Source organism: Eurosta solidaginis, chromosome 1 (genome assembly GCF_040869045.1).
Source record: "Eurosta solidaginis isolate ZX-2024a chromosome 1, ASM4086904v1, whole genome shotgun sequence".
Classification (NCBI taxonomy): Eukaryota; Metazoa; Arthropoda; class Insecta; order Diptera; family Tephritidae; genus Eurosta; species Eurosta solidaginis.
This window is the reverse complement of record NC_090319.1, coordinates 166,605,879-166,631,273: the sequence shown is the minus strand read 5'-3', so window position 1 is coordinate 166,631,273 and position 25,395 is coordinate 166,605,879. Positions and strand designations below refer to the sequence as shown.

At 39.7% G+C, this 25,395-nt stretch overlaps 2 pseudogenes; both read left to right on the top strand.

The window, feature by feature from the left end:
- The first annotated feature begins 12,180 nt into the window (after positions 1–12,180).
- Positions 12,181–13,157, top strand: LOC137238450 (beta-1,3-galactosyltransferase brn-like; annotated as a pseudogene).
- A 531-nt stretch (positions 13,158–13,688) lies between these two features.
- Positions 13,689–15,427, top strand: LOC137239513 (phosphoglucomutase-like; annotated as a pseudogene).
- Positions 15,428–25,395: the final 9,968 nt, after the last annotated feature.

The window sequence follows — 25,395 nt, the reverse complement described above, 5'->3', positions numbered from 1 at the left end:
TACTTAACACGTTCGGGTATTCACAAGTAGCCAAAACTTCAAACCATATCTCCCCGGCTTCGATGATATGTATTGAGGAAATTTACATCGACCAAGAAATCCTAACAATTGTGCATCTACAGTCACATTTTCGTTTGGATCGTAGAATGTGGGAAGCCTCTCACTACCATGGATTTATCCTAATTACGTTTTCGCCACCCAATCTATGAGTGACGTGTGCCAATTAATTCCATCTTTAGAATTATATAATGGATCACCATCACAGATATTGTCAAAATTATCACCCGAGTCCGATAAAGTGCTTTCAGAAGAACGGCTTTCTATTTCTGTACCAGAGCCAGAAACATCGTTGTCTTCTTCACTTTCATCTGCTACTACACTTAGTAGTTCTTCAAGAGTTAAAAACTTTGCACGCGAATTGTTTTTTATTAACATTCATTAAATATTTTGCAAAAACTGCAAAAACACCACAATAACCGAAGCACAACGAAATTTTCACAAAACGCGTCCCGAACGATAAGCAACTTAGCAAAAACACATATGAAATGTCGCATGTATCAAAAATTATACATAGCTTGAATTATGAAGTTCTTGATTTTCTCATCGTCTACTTGTTAAATTTTTTGTAAACATGTTTGAAAATAACAGCAGTAGCAAGATAAAGAAAGTCACAAAGAATGGGGTGGATGAACTTTATTTAACGAAAGTTATGACCTCACAAAAAATGAAATGTACCACATTTGACACAAAGCTCGATTAACGGTTAAATTGTTGTACTTTTGATAGTACTGTCAATCGAATCAAAAAGTTTTTTCCAAAATGTTGTATATTTTAGAAAAACATCTCTGTGGTAAGAAAAATTTTTGCAAAGTTATACAAGTATTTTTCATTTATTGTGGCTTTTTGTTAAAAAGAACTGACTGGCTCTATGATAAATATCAAAGTTTATTAAATCGAGTAAGCAAAAAGCTAATAGTTCCTTTATTTAATAATAGAATTAACCCATTAAATCCTGAGCATAGAAGGGCTGGAGAAATTTCAATGAAATTTTCTGTGGCCATATAAATTGGTCCAATTAAGAATAAAAACCCAAAAAAAAATGTGCGGTCCTAACCCATTGGAGTGGTGGAGTACGTTGCGTACACGCAACGTTAGGCCGTAATGATATACAAATTTTTAATTTTAAGTTCATTTTATTTTTCGATTAAATCATGTAAATATCTTCGAAGCCTTTTCTCCCGGGAGTGGGTTTGAACCCGCACTCCTACGATGGTTGAATTGTTACAAAGGAATTCAGCTACGTCTTGGGATAAAGTTTACAACAACTAAGGCATGACGTGACTGAATGCATTTGTAACACTTCAACCCGGGAGAAATAGCTTTGGAGAGATTTACAAGGTATATTCGGAACAGCTGTCGCCTTGTCCGTCCTGATGTCACGTTGCTTAAATTTTTCCCAATTTATTAAATAAAAATTATAAAGTAAAAATTGCTTAAAATAAATGTTTTCATACATTTAAAAGCAATGAGAGCAGTCCCCGCTTAATTCATCAAATTATGTTTTAATTGTGATATTTCTCAAAACATTTTGGATGTAGCCCGATTTCTTGTGCAAGATCGACAGCGTAAACGCTTTTCTGTAAAAACAGGTAGGTGAACCAAGCGAGGTTTTTTTGGGCAGTGCTGTCAGCTTGTTTGCGTTTAAGCTTCTTTACAGGAGCTTCAAGCAAAATTTCGGCAACACTCGAAACTCTAGCTGTACCATAATAGGAGCGTTTTCCAGTTTTTTCAACAGACAGTGTATTTTCCTGGCACTCATCATGGCTGAATCTAGTGCATTTGTTATAAGTGGCCAATGCCGTTTTTTTCCACGGAAGCGAATTTTGTAATTGCTCATTGGGTTGTCAAAGAGGTCCAGACCACCCGTTTTTCTATTACACTCATGTATGGGAAATTGGATCGATATTGCCATACTTTTTCACCTTTCTATCATTTCGATTTACTTTACCAGTAGCGCTGTTCTCCAAACGATTGGAAAGAATAGTAACCACAGAATTATTATCATTCCATCGTACCGCACTAATTTTTTTACTTTTATCGAATGCATGGTCACTGGATCCGCGAGAAGTTTTCTTGAACTTTTTAATATCTGCAAGTTCTGCACCACCAGCGCGATTTTCACGCACAGTAACCCATTGTAGTTAGTTAAGACATAAGCTTATAAGATGTGAAAAAGTTGTCAAACAAAATTCGGTGTTGGTTTCGCTTACACGTGTCAATATTTTCAACTGTAAAATAAATATTTTCAATTGTAACACAAAGACTGGCCAAGACCTAAGTTTGTATCTCTGATAAATGAAGCCCCGGAATAGGGTATAAAAGCAAACAGGTATCTCTCTCCGGAACATAAACAGAAGTATTTGTATCCAAATCGAATTGGTTTGGATTTCAAAAACATTTTACATGAATGCATGCCGAATTATGCTATCATTTGTTCATCTAAGTTCGTAAGGGTTTAGTGTTTCTAAAATTCAGACGGTTACATATTGCACCACCACCGCCGTGGTGTGATGGTAGCGTGCTGCGCCTATCACACCGAAGATCCTGGGTTGATACCCCTGGCAAAGCAACATCAAAATTTTAGGAACAAGTTATTTCAATTAGAAGAAAAGTTTTCTAAGCGATGTCGCCCCTCGGCAGTGTTTGGCAAGCACTCCGAGTGTACTTCTGCCATGAAAAACTCTCAGTGCTGCCTTGCAGATGCCGTTCGGAGTCGGCATAAAACAGGTAGGTCCCATCCTGCCAATTTTTAGGAAAAAAATTAAACCAGGAGCACGACGTAAATTGGGAGAGAAGCTCGGCCCAAATCCTCGTCCACATCTTCTGTGTCACTAACTGCATCTACAGTCTCAGGCGGCAGCAATATAATATGAACCGAATCCGCGTTTTTAATATTATTTACGACTTCATCCTCGGCCGATTCATTAATTTTATTTTCTATATCTCTTTTAGATAAATGTCTTTTAGAAAACATTTTGCTAAGAAAGAACGTCGCACTTTTTCTTAACAGAAAATGTAAATAAACAATACCATTTGCGCAACGTAAGCTTTTAATTTAATATATTTGCTATATGTTGCAATATATAATTTTGCAAAATTAATTTTCAGGTAATTTGATTAGACTTACTTTTAAATAGAAAGTATTTTTTTAATAATTTAAAAAAAAAAACCCAAAAAAATTGCGGGAATTCAAACGAAAATAAATGTATATTAATCTTTACTAGATTCAAATATAAGTATTTTAAATAAGTTCACTTTTAATAAATTTTTGTTAGTTTTTTCGTAAAATTTTCCTAAAATCTGTGTAATACATGCGAAGCCGCAAACGTTGCGCAGACGCAACGTGCCGGGCTTAATGGGTTAAAGAGATACTTATCGCAATAGTATTAATTGATTTGAAAAATTTAGCTCATCGATTGATTGGGTTTTAAACGGAATTACCCTTTTAGAAGCTCGACTTTGATACTTTATCAATTATCGAATTAATTACTTTCATAAATAAACAAATGTTATTTTAATGTCAAAAATCCGAATATTACGCTGTTATTCAAAATTATTTTATTTCAATGATATTTGTATTTTTTTTTAATTTATATAAAAAATATTACAGTTTAGTAAATACTTAAAAAAAATTGTGATTACAAATAATTATTATTTATGCTTTAAGACCGTTTTATCTTAAAATTTATGTGCGATGAAGACAAATTTAATGTAAAAAGTCCTTTTAACAGATGTATTCTTAACATTTTATGATAAAACGGCCTTTAGAACAATTGTAAATGAATTTTTATATTATTAAATAAAATTTTATTAAAAATTAAAAAAAAAGTTTTTGGCTATTTTGGAGTTTTTTTTAGGTATTTTTTGGGTATTTTGGTAAACATTTTGGGCATTTTTTAGACAGAAATTTTTCCGATATGGTATCCCTACAAAAATACAACCCTGTGGTATGGGGCATTTTCAGTTAGAGAGGAACAGCTATGCATTTTTCTTTATGGCATTTTGGTATAAGTGTGAGAAGGATGCGCAATCACACGTACACGACTCGTTCAAGGGGAAATTGGATAAAATCCGCACACTGCCTATACAAAATTATCCATTTTTTATCCACTTTTTTACACAGTCATTATCCAGTTTTTTACGCAGTTTTGGTTGGCAGGGTAGCTATATGCATGTGTATGTGTGAGTAACAACTTCTGCTGAAGACTACATGTGTGTGTGTGAGATAAATCTTCACTTCGAGCTGCTAGTTATGTGTGTGCATGTACATAAGTTTGGCTGCTTACTGTATTTGTGGTTGTGATTATTTACTAACAGCATAGTGATGCTAATATTCGTCACAGTGTTATAATCATATTATTATCAAATATGTATTTGAGTCTACTTAAAGATGTTATATTCAACCTACGTCTTTGTTGGTTTTTTAGTTTTTGAATATATAAAATTGTTGACCGCTCTGTGTTTGTGTGACTTTAAATTAAATTTAATTAATTGTCTTCACGGAGGCACGATGTTGACTTACCTAAAAGCGGATTGCTACGTTCTACTCGTCTTTGTCGATGCGTCTTCTCCATGCTCTTATTATTAGCAATACCAAGCTACCACCGTGGTGTGATGGTAGCGTGCTCCGCTTACCACACCAAATGCCCTGGGTTCACACCAAAGCAACATCAAAATTTTAGAAATAAAGTTTTTAATTAGAAGAAAATTTTTTCTAAACGCAGTCACCCCTCGGAAGTGTGTGGCAAGCACTCCGAGTGTATTTCCATGAAAAGCTCGCAGTGAAAACTCATCTGCCTCGCAGATGCCGTTCGGAGTCGGCATAAAGCAGGTAGGTCCCGTTCCGCCAATTTGTAGGAAAAATTAAAAAGGAGCACGACGCAAATTGGAAGAGAAGCTCGGCCTAAAATCTCTTCGGAGGTTATCGCGCCTTACATATCTTTATTTTTTAAGTAAAATAAAGCACAGATTTGTAGTCAAATTTTCTCTAGAAGACCCACCTTTAATACCTTCGCTTATTTTTTGGGACATTTAATAAGAATTTTTTAAATTTATTTCGATTACACACGGTAATCGTCTTCAGAGGAACTATAACAAACATAAAAACACAAAAAATAATATAATATAATATAAATTACGTAAACCACATCATTACACACGATATTTTAAATATAATACTTTAAAAATTAATTAGGTACATACATAGTTATCACGTCTTCACTGCTTGACGTAGAGTTTATGGCCCCTATTATGAGACAAATTCGATCTTTTTTTCCTGTTTTGCGAATTGAATCTTTCAATTCCAATAAATGGCAAGAGGACCCTTAAATTGTGTCTTAAATCGCCAGGTTAACAAACGTATAAGGGTAATATACTTGCAACATTTAGACGTGCATAAGCAGCTAACATACATATGTCGCAAAGTAAAAACTCGTAGCACACATTTTTTCCTTTTAATTGTTAAATATATGACTTGTTGTCATGTGCTTTTTCAAGATTTGTAATTCTTCGCAAATTATATTTATATATCGGTATTATAAATTCACTCCCCTCCAGCAAGTGGTACCCCCATCATACCCAAGCCAGTGGTCTCAGACATCCTCCAATTGTTACGGAAATATTCATTTAGTCACTTTATGTTGAATAAATTAAAATAATTAATGTCACTTTAAGTTTCACCATGTGAACATTGCATGTGTATGTACCCATTTATATAGCAGCTCATATTTGTTGTTAGAAATGTGTCATGTTGATTTGTTAAATAATCCAGCTGGTACCATATGTGATAATTTGTTTTATACATGTGATTATTAATTTTTATACAATGTTTCATGTATTTGTATTAAATGTTGAATAGAAATTATATAGAATCTTTAAATTTTTATAGAAATGTTTTCATTTTACAGTATTGTAACGCCATTGATAAATTTACCGCTTAGTCACTCCATTTTATCATACTACAATTAGCTTCATGCAAAGACTGGGAAGTTGAAATAAGTTTTGGATACCTAAGTCATGTTCATGGTACAATAACCAGGTAAACGCATCAGAGTGTCATTTACATGTTTTTTCATTCGAAGGTGGTCATAAAATGTCAAACTTTGTTTATGTTTACATTTTTTGTTTATTTACTTTTGATGTGAAAATTTATTAGGTAATTCTTTACTTTAGCTCACAACTACTAAAACTCGTCCAAAAATATCGGGAGAGGTGTCAAAAGATGCGCTTTGGACCCAGGACCACGAATCCGAAAACGGAAATTGAAAATTTTATTTCTTTCCAGATATATTTACAAAGTTGAAAATTTTCATGTGGCTGCTGTAATTTTGATAGTGCTGCGTACCCACAAAAAAAATGTGGGTAAAAGTGTTTTGCGAGGATATAGATTTGGTCTCCCATGGTAATTTTTTATAAGTGCGGCCGAAGGCCGCCAACGCAGAAAGGTGTTCTGCGCAAAATTACCATGGATCCCATCCACGGTTTCGGAGGTACCCGCGGTCCTTTTTTCGGTTTTTCGTTAATATCTTTTGAACGAATTAAAATTTTTAATTTCCGCCTTCGGATTATTACTGATGTCAAGACGCATCGTTTGACACCTCTCTCGATATTTTTGGTAGCGTATTAGCAGTCGACCCCTCAACTAGACTATTACCTGCGCAAAAATTCTATGGATTCCACCCCGGTTTCGGAGCCCTCCGGTGCCATTTTTCAGTTTTTTGGGAATATTTTTTGACAGAAATACAATTTTTAATTTTCGCTTTCGGATTCGTCGTCCTGAGTCCAAAACACATTTTTTTGACACCTCTCCCGATATTTTTGCACGAGTTTTTGCAGTTGTGAGCTAAAGTAAAGAATTACCCCGCAAGATCAAAGAAGAGGAAAAATTGGGAAAAAGCTTGTGGCGTTAGCTTCCCTAAAATGGCTTAATTTTTTCGCTCCATTTTCAGGCCTGTGACCTTATTGTGGGAGCTCATTTGATGCCCAACTCCACTCCATCGCTATATTTACCGTCTTTGATGTAAATATTGCTTCCCGAAAGTTGTAAGATAAAAAATATAATATTGTTCGGCCTGGGTGCGTCTGAAACCGGCAATAGGTAGGCGCACACGGGTCGATCTTGGAGTGGATGGTTCGCTCAAAAGAAATAAAAGAAACAAAACGCAAAGAGGATTTCCTCGTTATAATAATGTTTTATTAAGAGTGTTAGGAAATATAGAGTGGATACAATATTACCTTGGTGTTGAACGTGACGATGGCGATCTTGGGCGATGTGTGCTGGTTGGCGGTCAATCGAGAAAGAGGCCGGTTATCCCGTTGAGGACAACCGCTAAGCCGCGAGAAAGTCCTCTGGTATTAAGGAGGGGAAAAAAGCCACACACACAACAGCCCCCACATATACGTGCATGGGTGCTGACAACCTGCACACACACGTGCATGCGTATGAAACGCATGCATGTGCATGCATGCACACAAATGCGGCGTGAGTGTGGGTGGCTGGAAATCTTATTAAAACGTTAGGGAGGGGCGCCGTCAATCAAGTAAAAGTTAGGCCTTGGGCCTAAACATGCCGCCCCCCTTGCGGTACGCAACATCACAGTCCGCCAAGGATCACCGACCGTGAAGAAGAGAAGAAAAAAATAACAAACTTATAACTAATTATATCTAACTTAACATAAACGCCGGTCAGTCCGCCGGCTTGGCGGCACGCAAGATGGTCTGCGCAATGGGTGAGCTTGGTTGCTGATGCCTCTGTCATTCGGCACTTTTCCCGTTATGATTCACGGCCTAAGCCAGGTTTGCCTAGAGCCAGGGATTGCGAAAAGAAGTAAGAAGATATACGTGTTCATATTTCTTGCCGTTTATTACAAATTCATTGGAAATTCTATGCTTGTGAATTTTGTATGAAGAAAATGCAATAAAAAAATAACTTATTGTAAATATACAAGATTTTAAACGCACACCTCCATTGTGAATCCATACAAGTGGCGAATTTTTGGTAGAACGTTCACAATAGTGAACAGCTTCGATCACCTGTTCAATCGCTGTTGATTACTTAAATCATTAGCTAACAGTGGTTTTCAAACATCTTGTAGACGACTGGTATATTGCTTTGTTTACATAATTTAAATGCCTGCATAGTTGGTTACGCAAATTTAATCCATAAACTTGATTTTAGGAATGAGTATTAATATGTAGTCTGATTTTCTGTATACAAATTTAAAAGAAAAGCTGATTTGAAGCAAATGTGCAATTCATGGCACTTCAATTTAGTAACGGCGAGCACAAGAAAAAGAAACCTTTCTTCCATTCTCTGGCCCTTCGCGACAGCCGTTCTCCCTGTCAGCTATGACTTGACACCTCTTGCGACTGTGTACAACAGAAATTCAATAAAATAAAAAGGATAAAAAGTGTAAAATTCATGTATTTCGGTCGTTACCGAACATTTTGCTGTTAGGCCTTCGCTGTGCCCGAGAGTACCCAACCGAAGATGGTACTCTGAGCTAACAAAGGGCCAAACGTGGTGGGCAGAATCCCTGGGAGTATTATCTCGGCATATACATCTGTGCCTAGGACGAGGCGGATTGGGGCGGATGAGTAGAACTGCGTATCCGCCAGACGAAGATGTGCGTACGGGGCTGCGATGGCACTGTCGATGCTGGTTGTGGGTGTCGTGCGCCGAAAATTGGCTACGACCGCAGCATGGGTCGCAATCCTTCTGTTCTGTCCGTGTCTTCCTCGGATACGCAGCAGACATCCTGCTTGCCCGCCAATGTTGCTGGTAGGAAGTTGGAGCTCCTGGGCGAGCTCATCCGCAATCACTGTGGTGGGGGAGCATCCGTCGATTAAGACGCGAACGAGGTGTAGCCGCCCCCTGCTTCTATTTTCACGACCGCGGTGGGGGTGATCGCTACCGTCGGTATCATGGTGGCGGTGGCAGCTGAATGCGGGGCTAGGAGCCCTGCTCGGAAGGCGGACACGGTAGTGAGCTGCAGCGAGTTGGATCCATGACTGCGATCTCGTGGTTGATGATGGGTGTGATATCTTTGTTGCAGGCGAAGAGGCCTTGTCTCCGCTCTGCGATCGCGCGGTGGTTGTCTTCGTTGAGGGTCCTTAGTTTGCCGGCGAAGAGACCGAGTCTCCGCTCGGCCGTCACAAACGTGGCGCTGGACTGTAGATGTGTTGTGCTGGAGCCGCTTCCTTTCATGCTGCAAAAGCGGTCTAAACGATTTGACTGCTGGTGTTGTGTTCGGGCGAAGAGACCGAGTCTCCGTTCCGGTTCGGTGGATTCGAGCTGGACGAAGAGGCCCAGTCTCCGTTCCAGCATCTGACGCATATAACGATATGGAGTCGTCAATCCGCTCACGGGGTGATTCCAGCTCCTCCTCAACTTGTACACTCCATGGCTTGGAGCGGGCTTCGCGGAGTAGCTGTTCCTCTTCATCAATCGAGGAGATGTGAAGCATCGTGTGATGTTTTTCGCCGCATTTTTTACATCGGCCTTGGCTTGGGCATGCGTTAGAGCGGTGGTCTAGAGCCAAGCAATTTCCACAGCAGCTCCCGCGGATCGCTAAGTAAAGACGCTCCTCGGGTTTTTTGGCCCGAAAGATTGGGCACAGGCGTATGGGATGTTGCTTAAAACAAGCGCGGCATTCCGACGTATAACGCATGACGTTCTTGGCAGTGCTTCGTTGCATAGCGGCAAAGCGACCCATTTTTCTGAAAGAAATGCAATATGTTTGACTGGGTCGAGTCATTCTCGAAAATGCGGGGGCGAGTGGTCCCTAGTTGTATTATTGGGGATTTGGGAAATTTTATTAGTGCGCGCATAAGGGGAAACATCTGTCGCTGCATAAAAAAAAATTCATATGTGGCGTGCATTATATGCATGGCCTCTTTCCCCGCACGTTATGTGCCTGGGTCTTTAGTGCTTTATTTTGTTTATTTTGTGTCACCCGGTAGCGTTTTAGTTAGCCACGGGCACACTAATGCTGCAGAAAAATTAGCATTTACGATTTTCGGTTCGCACATTCTGGTACCGAACCGGGTAGAAAGTGTATAGCGTGGGTTCTTTTGAGTCGCTGTTATTTGTGTTGTTGGTGCTAAAAACCAACAACTTCCCTGCCCGCCACAAAAAAAAAATATTTGGACAGCAAATTGTATGCTATGTAAAGAACAAATAAAAAATCTTCGTTTTGGACGAAGAGAAAAATTTGTAGAATGAATAATTTTTTTTTTTTGTATTGCCCTTCATTTATTTCTTCAACTTTTCCCCAAGTACGCGTGTAGTCCTGTTTTATTGATGGCCTTTAGCAAATGGCACGGTTCCCGAAGGGTACCGATTTTTCGGAAACGGGTTCTTCGGTACCCGTTTGCATCATTTTATGCATCCCTAATATAATGTACATTTAAAACTCGGCATATATGTACATACGTTGGTGTAAGAATATGGACAGTCAGTGCACGGACCTTACCGCATTGGTAGATTGACTACCTTTTTCTGACCCTTTTTCATTTGCTACTACTACTACCGAGGCCCAAAATCTACCAATATTGTCAGTATTTTCGTATTGAGATCAAATAATGTGATCATTTTGTAAAAGTATTTAATTGCTGAGCACACCAGCTAATAATGGGCGGTTACACAACCACCCCAACGAAATTTGGACAAAGTTGTGCACAAATGGAAAACGGAAATAAATTTGTTTGTGAAATAAATGCAGTAACTGAGCCGAACTTGGCGGCCACCGTGGTGTGATGGTAGCGTGCTCCGCCTATCACACCGTATGCCCTGGGTTCAACTCCCGGGCAAAGCAACATCAAAAAAAATTTTAGAAATAAGATTTTTCAATTAGAAGAAAATTTTTCTAAGCGAGGTCGCCCCTCGGCAGTGTCTGGCAAGCGCTCCGATTGTATTTCTGCCATGAAAAGCTCTCAGTGAAAACTCATCTGCCTTGCAGATGCCGTTCGGAGTCGGCATAAAACATGTAGGTCCCGTCCGGCCAATTTGTAGGGAAAAATCAAGAGGAGCACGACGCAAATTGAAAGAGAAGCTCGGCCTTAGATCTCTTCGGAGGTTATCGCGCCTTACATTTATTTTTTTTTTTTAACTGAGCCGAAAATAAATTTGGGCGCTATTGTCAACCTTTTTGGTATGTGAATACTTTTCCGAATAACATGCCGAAAATCGGTTGTTTTGTGGCGATATCTTTGGTTCATTGGAAAATTGTTGTGGTAGTTAAACGTTTTGGTATGTGATTTAGTTTGTGATTTGTTTGTTTTACAATGACATTACAACATTTTGCCTTTAAAAGGGTCGGTGCACTGGTAAATTTTTACCAGCAGCAAAGACAAACATATTGTGCACATTCATACACACCCGTGTATGGAATGTAAAATTCCTATGAATTGAAACAACGGGAAATGTATACAGTGATTTTCCGTTCGTTCATTTCATTTTTTACTACGGCGTGGCGTACGCCTGTGCATAAAACATTTCATTTACAAACAATTCACAAATTACGCTAGTGGTATCAGAAAAGGCAAACAAATTTTGCTTTCCTACCGCCTAGCTGTTTACAAAACTGGATAGTGTTGGAATTTTAATAATTTTATTAGGCACACCAAACCTAAGAACTTAACAGCTCCAATATAGAACTGACTTTGGCCGCAAACTGCAACAGCAGCAACAGTAAGGACAATTGTGTGGATTAGTGCAAAAATGTATCCTACACCGGTGCGTCATCCCTCGGCGGGGGGCCATTGAAATTTACTAGCGTTGATACACTTGAACGCATCAAGGAGGGTTTCAATTTTCTACAAGCACAATATCATACATTGAAAGTGGAGTGCGAAAAGCTTGCCAATGAACCCCGAAATGCAGCGCCATTATGTCATGTACTACGAGATGTCATATGGCCTTAATGTTGAAAATGCACAAAACAGTCGGAAAATCGTGGTCAGCATGCCGGTGTGGTTTTGGGTGATCAAGCGGATAATTTGCCACTACGTATGTATGAATGTAGGTATGTATATTTGTAGATTGGTTAAACATTAATATATAACTATCCATATATATTATTTTTATATGGGTTCTCTCGTCCATCTCTATTACCCTGTAAAATGGGATGTCATTCCGCAAGTTATTTGAAAAATATTATTATTATTGGATTAGCTTTGTATGCCGTGGATTATATTGGAATTTGGCACGAGATAGATTAGGTTTGATATTCCTATTATCCCTCAGGCACGCCAGTTGATTATAACTATTCATTTATAAATGCTGCAGACAAATGCGGTTCGGCGGCGCCCAAATTAACAATAATAGTAAAATCTGCTTTGGCAAATCTTGATCATCGCAATGTCAGCCATCGTACTTGGGGGTACGAACCTCGGTTCTCTGATGTTCAAATCAGACGGATATTTTTGTTTGGGTATAGCAATGATTTGTCAATACAACTTATCGTGGCTAACGAATCTTCAGATGAAAAGGACATAGTGCAGATAGACTTCTTGGACGTTTACTTTAACATTACTATTAACACCATTATGGGTATGCAGTGGGCCTTCAACTACTGCGCGAATAGTGAGTTTTTTTTTTTTCTTTTTGTCGACGATGATTACTATGTATCGGCGAAAAATTTGCTAAAATTTCTAGTTAGTCCAAATTTGTATCCCAGACCCAACTCTAATACTTATGTTGCAGAAGGCCTAAAAGATGATCTATACGCTGGGTTGGTATTGCAGACAGCTCCTCATAGACACAAATTTAGTAAATGGTATGTACCACTCAGTGAATGCCCATTTAATTTATGGCCACCATATGTCATAGCTGGGGCATTCCTTTTAAGTCGGAATGCGTTGGTTGATGAAGCTTTACAAAACTGCGTTGCATTTAAAACAGTTTAGATTTGATGACGTTTTCTTGGGGATAGCTGCCTTGAAATCTGATATGAAATTAAACCACCGACTTCTACTTTAACAGGCCCAAATATAAGGGGCCCCAAAGTTTTCAATTTGTTATTGCTTCGCACGGATTTCAAAATGACATGGAATTAGAAAAGATTTGTAATGAGTGCCGCTCAACTGGTTTCGCATAACGTAAATACTTGGAGTCGACATAACATTCCGTATTCCACGGAATGTTCATTCTGTGTGTATTTTACAAAATTTGATAACGAAACCGTCAGATTTAGAAAAATTTTGAATAAAAAAAAACTAATTCCTTTATTACATTTGTTAACTCATTGAACACACGCCGAAATTATATGAAGGTATTAATAATAGATCTGATTGCTGTTTGTTTCGCCAAGTACGGGTCCCTTTTTCGTTCTTATTTGAAATTCAAATCCATAAATAGAGTTTTGGTCAAAGACACCGTCGATTGCACACGTTTGCGCTTTGTTCTTAAATTCGAAATACGAGTCCCTAATACACTACTTGATTCACGATGGTTAGGGAGAACAAAGCTGCTTGGAAAGCTTAATATTTCCTGAAAGTTGTTGAACTTTTTGATGAATATCCGAAACGTTCTATTGTCGGCGCTGACACTGTTGGATCTAAAACAGATGCAAAACATCCGTACCAGTTTGCGTGGCATGGGCGTTGTACTCATGGGTAATTGTCAGAATTTGAGTATAGCGAACGTTAGTAGATCTTTATCATACAATCATTTTGCTTTTAATTAAATTATGGAATTGTAAATTCTTCGAAAATGCAAAATATTACTGTAGTCACCACAAAGCCATATGAGGGCCAGAAACCCGGCACCAGTGGATTACGCAAAAAGGTAAAAGTATTCACGCAACAAAATTACACTGAAAACTTTGTGCAATGTATTTTGGATGCGAATGGTGCAGCATTAAATGGAGCTCTACTTGTTGTTGTTGGTGATGGGCGCTACTATTGTAAGGAAGCAGCAGAGCTTATTATACGTATGTGTGCTGCAAATGGAGTTGCAAAATTACTGGTTGGGCAAAATGGTATACTGTCTACTCCGGCAGTTTCAAGTTTGATACGTCAGTATAAGGCCCTCGGTGGAATTGTGCTCACCGCATCTCATAACCCTGGTGGTCCCGAAAATGATTTCGGTATCAAATTCAATTGCGAACATGGTGGACCCGCCCCAGATGCAGTAACCAATAACATCTACCAACTATCCACTGCAATTAAAGAGTACAAAATTGTCAATGGTTTAGAGATTGAAATTAATAAAATAGGTACAAACAAATATGAAGTGAATGGCAAGCCGTTCGTTGTTGATGTTATCGATTCAGTGGCAAATTATGTGTCACATATGAAAGAGATTTTCGATTTTGAAACTGGAAAACCGCTTAAAATGCGTATCGACTCATTAAACGGCGTAACAGGTTCATATGTACGTGAAATCTTTTTGAATTGTTTGGGTGCCGCAGAGAGTTGTGTAGTACATACAACACCACTACCTGATTTTGGAGGCCTACATCCTGATCCGAATTTAACCTACGCCAAGGATTTAGTACAAGCTGTAGCACAGGGTGATTACGGTATTGGCTCTGCATTCGATGGCGATGGCGACCGCAACATGATAATTGGTCACCGTGCATTCTTTGTTACACCAAGCGACTCATTGGCAGTAATTGAAAATAATTTAGAATGTATACCATATTTTAAGAAGAATGGTATACAAGGCTTCGCTAGAAATATGCCAACTGCATCAGCGGTTGATTTGGTTGGTAAAAAGTTGGGTAAAGAGGAATTTGAAGTGCCTACCGGTTGGAAATACTTTGGTAATCTTATGGATGCAGGACGTTTATGTTTATGTGGGGAAGAGAGTTTCGGTACCGGTTCAAATCATATACGCGAAAAGGATGGCATTTGGGCTGTTTTGGCTTGGCTATCTGTTATGCAGCACACCGGCAAAGGAATCGAAGATATCCTCAAAGTTCATTGGGCCACCTATGGGCGCAACTATTTTACACGGTACGATTATGAGGAATGTGAATTGGAACCGTGTAATGAAATGATTGCAACTATGGAGAAGAATATAACAAATCCAGAATTTGTAGGCAAGAGCTTTATAAGCGATGGCAAAACTTATAAAGTTAAGGTTGCAGACAATTTTAGTTATACTGATCCAGTAGACAGATCTGTTGCTACGAAGCAGGGTTTACGTATTGTTTTTGAGGATGGCAGTCGCATTATATTCCCGTGGAGTGGCACAGGCAGTTGGGGCTACTGTACGTTTATACATTGACTCTTATGAGAAGGATAATGTACTTGGTTTGGCTAGCGAAATGCTTAAACCATTGATTGATATTGCTTTAGAAATTTCTCAGCTGCCGAAATTTACTGGACGCAATGCCCCTACTGTTATCACATAGGGATTTTATGCGAGTTTGTTTTGCACTTTATACAGTTTTTGAAACTATATTTATACTCAAACCAAAAACCACTAGGAACACTTTGACCAAATTATGTATGTATATCTGATGCCCTTTTTATTTTAATTGCATTTGTTAAAAAAAAGTTTTATTAATATAAAATTTAATGTTTGTGTTTTATATAAGCATGAATATGTTGTTTTACAAATATAATACCAATTTCACGCGGAGCGCTAATGAAATAATTATCAAAGTTTTCTACATAAAAGCCCTATCGAACTCAATCTTCGATACAAAATACAAATTCTCAACTGTCTCCTTATTGCTTTATTGAATGCCTAATCGAGTGAAACATCGGTTTTGCTTGATGCTTTCGCCTTCAATGTAGCCAATTACAAGGAAAAAAAAAATTATACGAACAATAGAACAGCACGAACAAAAAAAACTCAGAATTTCATTTTTTCTGCAGTTGCTGGAAAAGAAGATACCTCCTTTTCGAAAGGAGGCACGTATTGGTTAGGTGCAACCTCTATGGGTAGTTACGCGTGGATTTTTATTTGATTGTATTTATAGTTAAGAAGGAAACGGTTGGTTTCCATTTTAACTATTTTTTAATAGCTATTTCAATACATACATTGATACATTTTTGTTGGCCTCGTGCCTTTGGCCGAGTGTGTAGGTGTTCTGTCATCCTCGCTCGGGGTGAGCGGGTGAAGTTGGGTTGATTTGCTGTCCTCGCTCTGGGAGAACGGGTGAATTGTGGGTTGGTTTTGAAAATTAAAAATAAGTGTTTTGTGGCAGATGGGGATCTGCATTAGGGTGGTTGATTGGCGTCGGTGGGCGAGCGCTGGGTTTTGAAATTTTAAAAATTTAAAAGATTATGGGCCGAGTGCCTTGGTTTTCTGTGGCAGACCGAGGTTCTGCGTAAAAGCTTTCCTGGTATACTCGTTATGGAATAACGAGGGAGTGGGGAGATTTCTGGTGTCCTCGCTCGGGGTGAGCGAGTGAATTTGTGGGATATTTTTTGAAAGGCGGGATATGGAGGAACGGGGGGATTGTTAAGAGAGGCTCTTGGTCCTCTCACTATCTATCTCCGTGGGAAGAAGGATCAGTTTGACCAAAGGTCGTCTGACTTGACCCTTCTCGGTTATGAGGTCGACTACACGTACTCGGTTATCTTCGCCGGGGTGTACGTTGATGACTCTACCTAACCTCCATGCGTTGGGAGATAAGTTGTCCTCTTTGATGACAACTAGATCATCCACTTTAAGATTTTGCTTTGACTGTTTCCACTTCACTCGTTTTTGAAGTTCGGAAAGGTATTCGGTTTTCCAACGACGGCAGAAGGTTTGATGGAGGGCCTTGAGCTTCTGCCATCTGTTTATTATGGAGGCCGGACTTTCGTTGACATCCGGTTCTGGCGGCGCCAGAAGATGGCTGCCCGTTAGGAAATGTCCTGGGGTTAGTGGTTCCAGGTCCGTTTGGTCATTCGACCCTGGACTGAGAGGGCGCGAGTTGAGGCACGCCTCAATCCTGCACAAAAGGGTTTGGAACTCCTCTATGGTGTACTTATGGGGAGACGCGATCTTTTTGAAGTGGCTTTTGAAGCTCTTCACTCCCGCTTCCCACAGGCCGCACATATGTGGAGCGGCGGCGGGAATAAAATGCCAGCTCAATGCCTGATGGCTATACTTTGAGACTGTGTTGTCTCGGCTTTCGGCCAGAAATGCTTTAAATTCGGATCGTAAAGATCTTGATGCTCCGACAAAGTTTGTACCATTGTCGGAGTAGATGTTTTTCGGACATCCTCTTCTCGCGATAAAACGCGAGAAGGCTGCGAGAAAGCATGGGGTGCTGAGGTCACTAGTGGCCTCTAAGTGAATGGCCTTAGTGGAAAAACAGACAAAAAGGCATACGTAGCCTTTTGACAGTCGACATCCCCTACTGCGGTAGCTTTTGATGTCGAAAGGCCCCGCAAAGTCTACCCCGGTATTGGTGAACGCGCGGGTAAAAGTAGTCCGTTCGCATGGAAGGGTCCCCATAAGTTGGGACTGTGCCTGCTTTCGGTGAATAATGCAGGTTTTGCAATTGTGGACGATGGCTCTGATCATGGTCTTGACATTCGGTATCCAGTATTGGGTTCGGATAAGACGGAGCATGAGCTGGTTCTCGCCATGAAGGGAGTCATGATGAGCCATCATAACTGTAAGGCGAGACAGCCTACAATTGTAAGGCAAGATGATCGAATGGCGCTCATTATATGACATGTCCTTTGAAGCCCCTAGACGCCCCCCTGTTCTACTAATATCATCTTTGTCGATATATGGGTTGAGTGACAGTATTTCACTCTTTCGATCGATAGGTTCCCTATTTTTCAATTTTAAATATTCTGTCCGGTAAAATTGTTTCTGGCAGACTCGTATTAATGCTTGAGTCGTTGCCTTAATCTCATCGGCTGAGATTATACACGACCTTTCGTGGAACATTGCTTTAGTTTTTGGGTGAGTTCGTTTATAAAATCTCCTAACATAGGAAAGAACCTTTAAAGCCCTGGGTAAATTTGAAAAACGGTCGAGAATATCTACCTGATCTACCCTTGTCGTGGCATATGTTTGTGCCCTCTTCTCCTCAACGGACGTTTTGTATTCGGTCTCTTGTGCTGGCCAGTGGAAATTGTTTTCTTGCAGCCAAGAAGGTCCCTGCCACCACAACGAATTGTTGACCAACTCTGATGCAAGTAGTCCTCTGCTTCCTAGATCCGCTGGATTAGATTCCGAGTCCACGTGAAGCCAGTCCTTGCTACCGACCATATCGATGATCTTAGTGATTCGGTGTGCGACGAAGGTTGACCAGGAACAGGGCGGCTTTCTTATCCATGCGAGTACGATGGTTGAATCCGTCCAGAGGTGAACTTTGCTGGTCCCAGATGAATGTTTCTGAATATTGATTCCATGATCTCTGCAAGAAGCACGGCGCCGCAGAGTTCTAAACGTGGTAGCGAGATGGTTTTCACTGGCGCTACTCTGGTTTTTGCTAAAAGTAAGTGTATGAAAACCTGATCGTCTCTTTTCACGCGCATGTATATCGCTGCCGCATAGGCTTTCTCGGAGGCGTCAGAGAAGCCGTGGATTTCTATGTCGTCTTCCGGTGAAAAATTTACCCACCGCGGTATCCTAATGTTATCTATTTCGCTATAGTGTTGGGTGAAATTATCCCACCGTTCTAAGGTAGTTGGGGAGACAGGTTCATCCCACCCGGTGCCCTCTAACCAGATGTTCTGCATTAGTATTTTTGCTACTATGACCATTGGTGCAAGCCAGCCTAAAGGGTCGAAAAGTTTGGCTATAGCGGATAGGATTGCGCGTTTGGTGATGTTCTCGCCCTTCTCTAAAACTCCTGCGGTGAAGTAAAACATGTCTGAATGCGCGTTCATTCGTATTCCGAGTGCCTTCACCGAGCTAGCCTCTTCAAACGCTAGGAAGTACTCGCTGAGCAAATCCGTTTTGGGGATGTCCTGAAGGACTTCCTCACAATTGGATGTCCACTTGCGCAATGGAAAGCCAGCTGAGTGTAATGCTGCGTGAATCTCGTTTCTTGCTATGATGGTTGGCGCTATTGTATGCCCTCCAGATAAAACGTCGTCGACATACATGCTTTCTCGTAGTATTACGGATGGTATTGGGTGGGTATTTTCTACATCATTAGCCAATTGTAGAAGTGACCGTATCGCGAGGTAGGGGGCGCAGTTTACACCAAATGTGACAGTCTTTAGTTCGTAAAGACTGATGGGTTCGTTGGGGGATGTTCGATGGACAATTCTTTGAAATTTGGCGTGATTATCGGTCACCCAAATTTGCCTATACATCTTTTCTATGTCACTATTAAAGACAAAGCGATACAGTCGCCAACGTAAAATTAAAATAGGCAAGTCTGCTTGGAGTACTGGACCTGGGTGGAGTATGTCGTTTAGACTAATGCCATTTGCTGTCGGACTTGACGCGTTGAAGACGACGCGCACCTTGGTAGTGGTACTTTCCGCCTTTACAACGGCGTGGTGGGGCAGGAAATAATTATCCGAATCGTCGGATGGTACATTATTTTTAATTTTTCTCATATGTCCAAGCGTTTCGTATTCGGATAACACCCGAACATAGTCTTTCCCTAACTCTTGGTTTTTCAGTAATCGCCCCTCATTTCTGAAGAATTGTGAACATGCGCGCTTTAGGGACGGTCCTAATGCAATCTTCTCAGGGTAATCCTGCCTGAATGGTAGCGAGACTGTATATCTTCCACTTTCATCACGTTTTGTTGTGTCCTTAAATAATTGTTCACAATACCTTTTTTTTTCATTAAGCATTTTATTTTTGGGAACATTTTCTACTTCCCAGAAAGCTTTTAATTGGTTGTCCAACGCAACCTCGTTGTAAAATGACATGATGCTCTTCGTTGGACTCGGTGCTTCGATGCGACCGGTTAGTATCCAACCGAACACTGTCTCTTAGGCCAAAAGTGTATTTAGTACATTCTTTTTCAGACCACTCAGTATAATTTGGGGATATATGTCTCCTCCAAGTATGAGGTCTACATCTTCGTTGATGTAGAACCTCTTGTCTGCCAAAACCAAGTCTGGGAATGCCTGCATAGTCATGACGTTGATATGGCAGGATGGAAGATTCCCAGTGAGTTTGGCTAGGACTAGAACGGGTGTAGTCAGGCTGAAGCAGGCATCCACTGGTGAACGTAATTCAATTTTGGATGCTTCTTTCACCTGAGCTGACACCGAATTTGTGATGCCTGAAACTGGGGCATGCATTTTTCTCGATGGCAAATTGATTCTGCGTTTCAGTCTTTCAGTTATAAAGGAACATTCAGACCCTGAATCAATTAATGCCCGTGCGGAGAAGTCGGTACCATTATGGCGAATGTGTACGCGAGCAGTTCCTAATAGCACGCCTGTGCTGGAATTGGCATGACAGGATTTTACATTCTGGTTCGCAGATTGTCGCGCCTATGCCGAAGTTGTTGGGCTATTATCCGCATCTTTGAAAGGATTGCGTACAGCCGTGTGCTGAGATGTATCCGCATGCAGGAGCGTGTGGTGACGAGAGTGGCATTTGGAACAGTTGTAGGAACTGGTGCACTTCGTCACGGTGTGTCCTGGGGATAAGCAATTCAAGCAGCCACTTGTGGATTTTATAAATTTAATCCTTTCTACTGGGGTTAAGTCGCAGAAGCTTGAACAGTTGCGTAATCTGTGTTCAGGGGATTTACACATTTTACAAATTGATTTTATTGTTTGCTTGGATACTTTCGTTTGAAAAGCACCAAGTCTTTTCGTAGGGGGTTCCGTTGATTGTCGCGACGCGTTTGGTTTTTGCACTTTCGAAGTGGCATGCCCTGTAAAACCAGACACTGTTTCAAGTGTCTGAAACCGATTAGACAGGAATTTATCCATATCCTCCCACTTGGATATGTCCATTTTATGGTCTATAGTTTGCTCCCAAAGAGCCAGCGTGCTCTCTGGTAACTTGGTTGAGCATAGATAGGTCAGGATTGCATCCCAATTGGAAGTGTCAATTTTGTGGCATTTGAGGGACGAAATACAATTATTTATATCATTTTGCAGCTTTTTTATTGAACTGCCACACTCACTTTCTACCTTTTTTAAGTTAAATAAAATTTGTAGTTGTGTGTTAACTAAGATACGTTTGTTTTCGTATCTTTCACACAAGTTTTTCCATGCCATCTCGAAACCTTCATTTGTGAGGGGGCATTTTTTAACGATATCTTTTGCGTCGCCCTGCGTTTTGTTGTTGAGATGGAATAACTTTTCCACCCCTTTCAAACTAGAATTGTTTATATATATTGCCGTGAACAGGTCGCGAAAGGTTGGCCAAGACAGATAATCCCCTTTAAAAACTTCCGTGTCGCAAGCAGGGAGGCGAATTTTATGCGCATGAGGTTCTTGCTCAGGGTTGACGTTCTTTTCATCTTTCTTGTGCTTTTCTGCCTCAGCAGATATAGACGCTAAGCATCGCATGTAGATTGCGTATGCTGCTTTTTGCTTCTTTCTTACCGCCATGACGCCATCCCCTGACACCTCCTCAGATCCTAGTAGCGAATCAAACGCAGACTTTACCTTCTTCCACAAGGACCGCAACTCTTCCTGCTGTATCGCAAGGGTGTGTTTGCTATGGTCGCTTTCCGGAATAAGGCTGTACTCTGTATCAAACTCTGCGATTAATTCTACCAGTCTGATGTAGGTTTCCATGGTCTTATTTGAATTTATAAAGGAAATAATTGCCGATTAGAGAAATGGAACGATTTTGAGTAAAAAATCCCTGCCCAGCCGTAAATAAACACTATTGAAATTCGAAGCTTTATTATTTATTTTTATATTGCAGACTTTTTGTCTCGGTAGCGACAACAACAGAGGTTTATTTTTCAAATTTTTGTCACAGCAGCGACAACAGCAAAAGATTTAATTTCCAAGTTTTTGTCTCAGCGGCAACAACAAAAAGGGGACCACTCGCCACCCCCACAAATAATGGGTGTATTTTGGTGAAAGTGAAAAAATGCGTGCGATATTGCAAAACAAGCGCCAAAAAAGTGTAAAAAGTGTTTAAAAAGTGAAGTGAGCACCGGATTAATTAATTAAAGTGAACTTAATTTCGTGTTTGTGAAGTACAAAAAAAAAAAAACAACAACAAAAACCTATTTAGTATGGTGCGGAAAGTGAGGTTAGGTTGCCCTCTTCCTTGTGTTGTGTCTGGAAAACCTTACCACTGGTGGGGGGATAGACCAGATAATCACAAGGACTGAAAATAAAGGCTAACAAACCGAGTGATTTAACCTTTGAAATTAGAAAAATAAAATGGTGCTCACTAAATCACTTCACTGTTTTCACTTTTATTTTCAATTTTTCGCGCACTGCACGGGGTTTTTTTTTATTTATTTTGCAAAAAAAAAAAACAACACTCAAAAAAAAAGTGGCAAGAAATATAAACTTACTTCTCTTTGTGCTGTGGCTCCGGTGGCTCTGCTAATATGTGTTGTGGCAAACAAATTTTTTGTAGGCAAAATGTGCTGTGGCTCTGGTATTTGTCTAATATAAAAGCTCCAACTTTTTCCTTGTCAACAATTGGTGGCAAATAAATTTTTATTAAGCAAAATCCTTCGGCAAGTTGTCTAGTAGGCAAAATTGTGCTGCGTTGTGGACTGTAATTTGTAGGTGCTTTTAGTTCCTTATCCGGCTCGAAGGACCAATGTTCGGCCTGGGTGCGTCTGAAACCGGCAATGGGTAGGCGCACACGGGTCGATCTTGGAGTGGATGGTTCGCTCAAAAGAAATAAAAGAAACAAAACGCAAAGAGGATTTCCTCGTTATAATTATGTTTTATTAAGAGTGTTAGGAAATATAGAGTGGATACAATATTACCTTGGTGTTGAACGTGACGATGGCGATCTTGGGCGATGTGTGCTGGTTGGCGGTCAATCGAGAAAGAGACCGGTTATCCCGTTGAGGACAACCGCTAAGCCGCGAGAAAGTCCTCTGGTATTAAGGAGGGGAAAAAAGCCACACACACAACAGCCCCCACATATACGTGCATGGGTGCTGACAACCTGCACACACACGTGCATGCGTATGAAACGCATGCATGTGCATGCATGCAAACAAATGCGGCGTGAGTGTGGGTGGCTGGAAATCTTATTAAAACGTTAGGGAGGGGCGCCGTCAATCAAGTAAAAGTTAGGCCTTGGGCCTAAACAAATATAATTTTATGTATGACTTAGCAGTGCTAATCAAGAGTTTGTAAAAAACGGAAGTTGTCTCATCGTCCACTACGGTCGTTCCTACAGTTATCTACCAAAATATCGGACAATACTTTCGCCGCTACAACGTGAAGGAAGGACGAAGGATAAATAATAAAGTCCCTTCTACATGTTCGCTTTTTTTTAAGTGACACCATTGGATCTAAAGGTCAATACTTCGCACGGAACAGCTGCAGCACACAAACGGATATGCATGATGTACCACGAATAAGCCGTGAAACCCAGACGCAGTAACCTCCCCTAGTTTCAGGGCCACCATTAGTTTACAAAGAGCGAAAATATGCTATACAAGTATATATACTAGTCAACAGGGCCACAAACAGTTTCCGAAGAGGAAATATATTGCTAGACAATTATGTTTTACATGCTATAGATTTACTTTTGGATTATTTATATCATCCATATGATGACAAGAAAAAAACTGGAGTATAACCGACACTGGAGTTGAAAACGGAAATATTCCAAGCCGAAATTTTACCGTAGCAGGTACCGATACCAGATCCAACCTAAAGCCGAAATTGCTACAAAAACCTCCTGGCTAGAGCCAGAAGGAAAACCCGGAACCGTAATTGAAGTCAGTACTACAACCGAACTAGTATCTAAAAATTAAACCGAAAGCAAAATCGGTTCCGAACAGAGGAGCCAAAAGAAAAATTGGATCAAAACAAACATGCAATGGCGCTGAACCCGAAAGTTCTGGGGCATAGCGACTCATTTGAAATTTTTAACACACCCGTGCTTTTTTTAATTAAAAAAGATTACATCTAAAGACATGGAGTACATATCCTTCAAAGAAATCTGCACCTCAAATACCGACACGACGAGTTTCCAACGTTAAACGTTATTATGTATATATATGTATCTTCGATATTTATTAGGTTACTAAATTACTTAATTTTTACTTTACAAAATACATGAAATTTGAAAATAAATCAGTACTTATTCATGAACATACTATTAACTCAGCATTTTATATACAATCTCATCCCAAATTTTCAACATCTCTTGGAGACAGTAACGTTAGCAATCATACATACATGTATTGAAAATAAGGTCCACTACAAAAAATATTTAGCAATAGCATTTCCCAATATAATTTTAATACTACAAAATAACGACCTTAGGCAGATAACGTAGGAACAATATAATTCCTAAAAAGTTGTATCTCACTTTACATTAAACTGCTTTGGAATATAAATACATACACTTAAAGATGCATACAATACAAAACGGTCCCTTATTTATATATCATAAACAAAATTAATATTGCGACCATTGGATATTTTTCAAATCAATTGGTTCTAGAACCATCTCCCATAATGGAGACATTTCACGTAAACGTTCGACATGGTTGATGCAGGTATCGGTAATATAATCAACCTCTTCAATGGTGGTAAAACAACCAATACCAAATCTATAAAAATTTATCAATAAATTACTTTCAAATTAACTAAACAATTCAGTACGGTAAACTCGTATACTTATTGAACTATGTGCCAAATCCTCATCAATTCCAATCGCACGTAGGTTCTAGTGATGCAGAAGTACATGCTGAGGCACTAGACAACGCCACATCTTTTAAGGCCAATGAGTAATAATAAATTTAATAAACCACTATACCTTTGCTCTGGATCACCATTACATATACCATGTGATAATCTTGAAGTGATGCGATCATATAAACGTTTCGACAGAAAATCTATAAATTTCTTATCATATATATCATTTATTTGTGTTTGTTCTCTCGCCGCGTACGGACGTGTTTTTAATCGCTCTGATATTTTCACGTATTCTTATATTTTCTTTTACTTTAAATTGCCAAAATGGATGAATTTTGTGGAAAGTGTAATAAATAATTTCCAGAACTGGTGACAATAGTCTAGTGCCGTGTAATGGGTTCTGCAAGAGGATTTTCCACAGAGCCTGTAGTGAGGGTATATCGGACTATGAAGTAAAGCTAATCAAGGCTAACCCTCATTTGCTTTACTTGTGTGAAAAGTGTGTGAACATGCCGGACAAGCTATCTAATATTTTGAACGCTATTCTTGTGGCTCAAAAACAAGGTTTTGACCTAATTTCTAATGCTGTGTCTAAAAAATTCGATGATTTAAAAAATGATATAATGGACTCTTTGAAGTCATCCA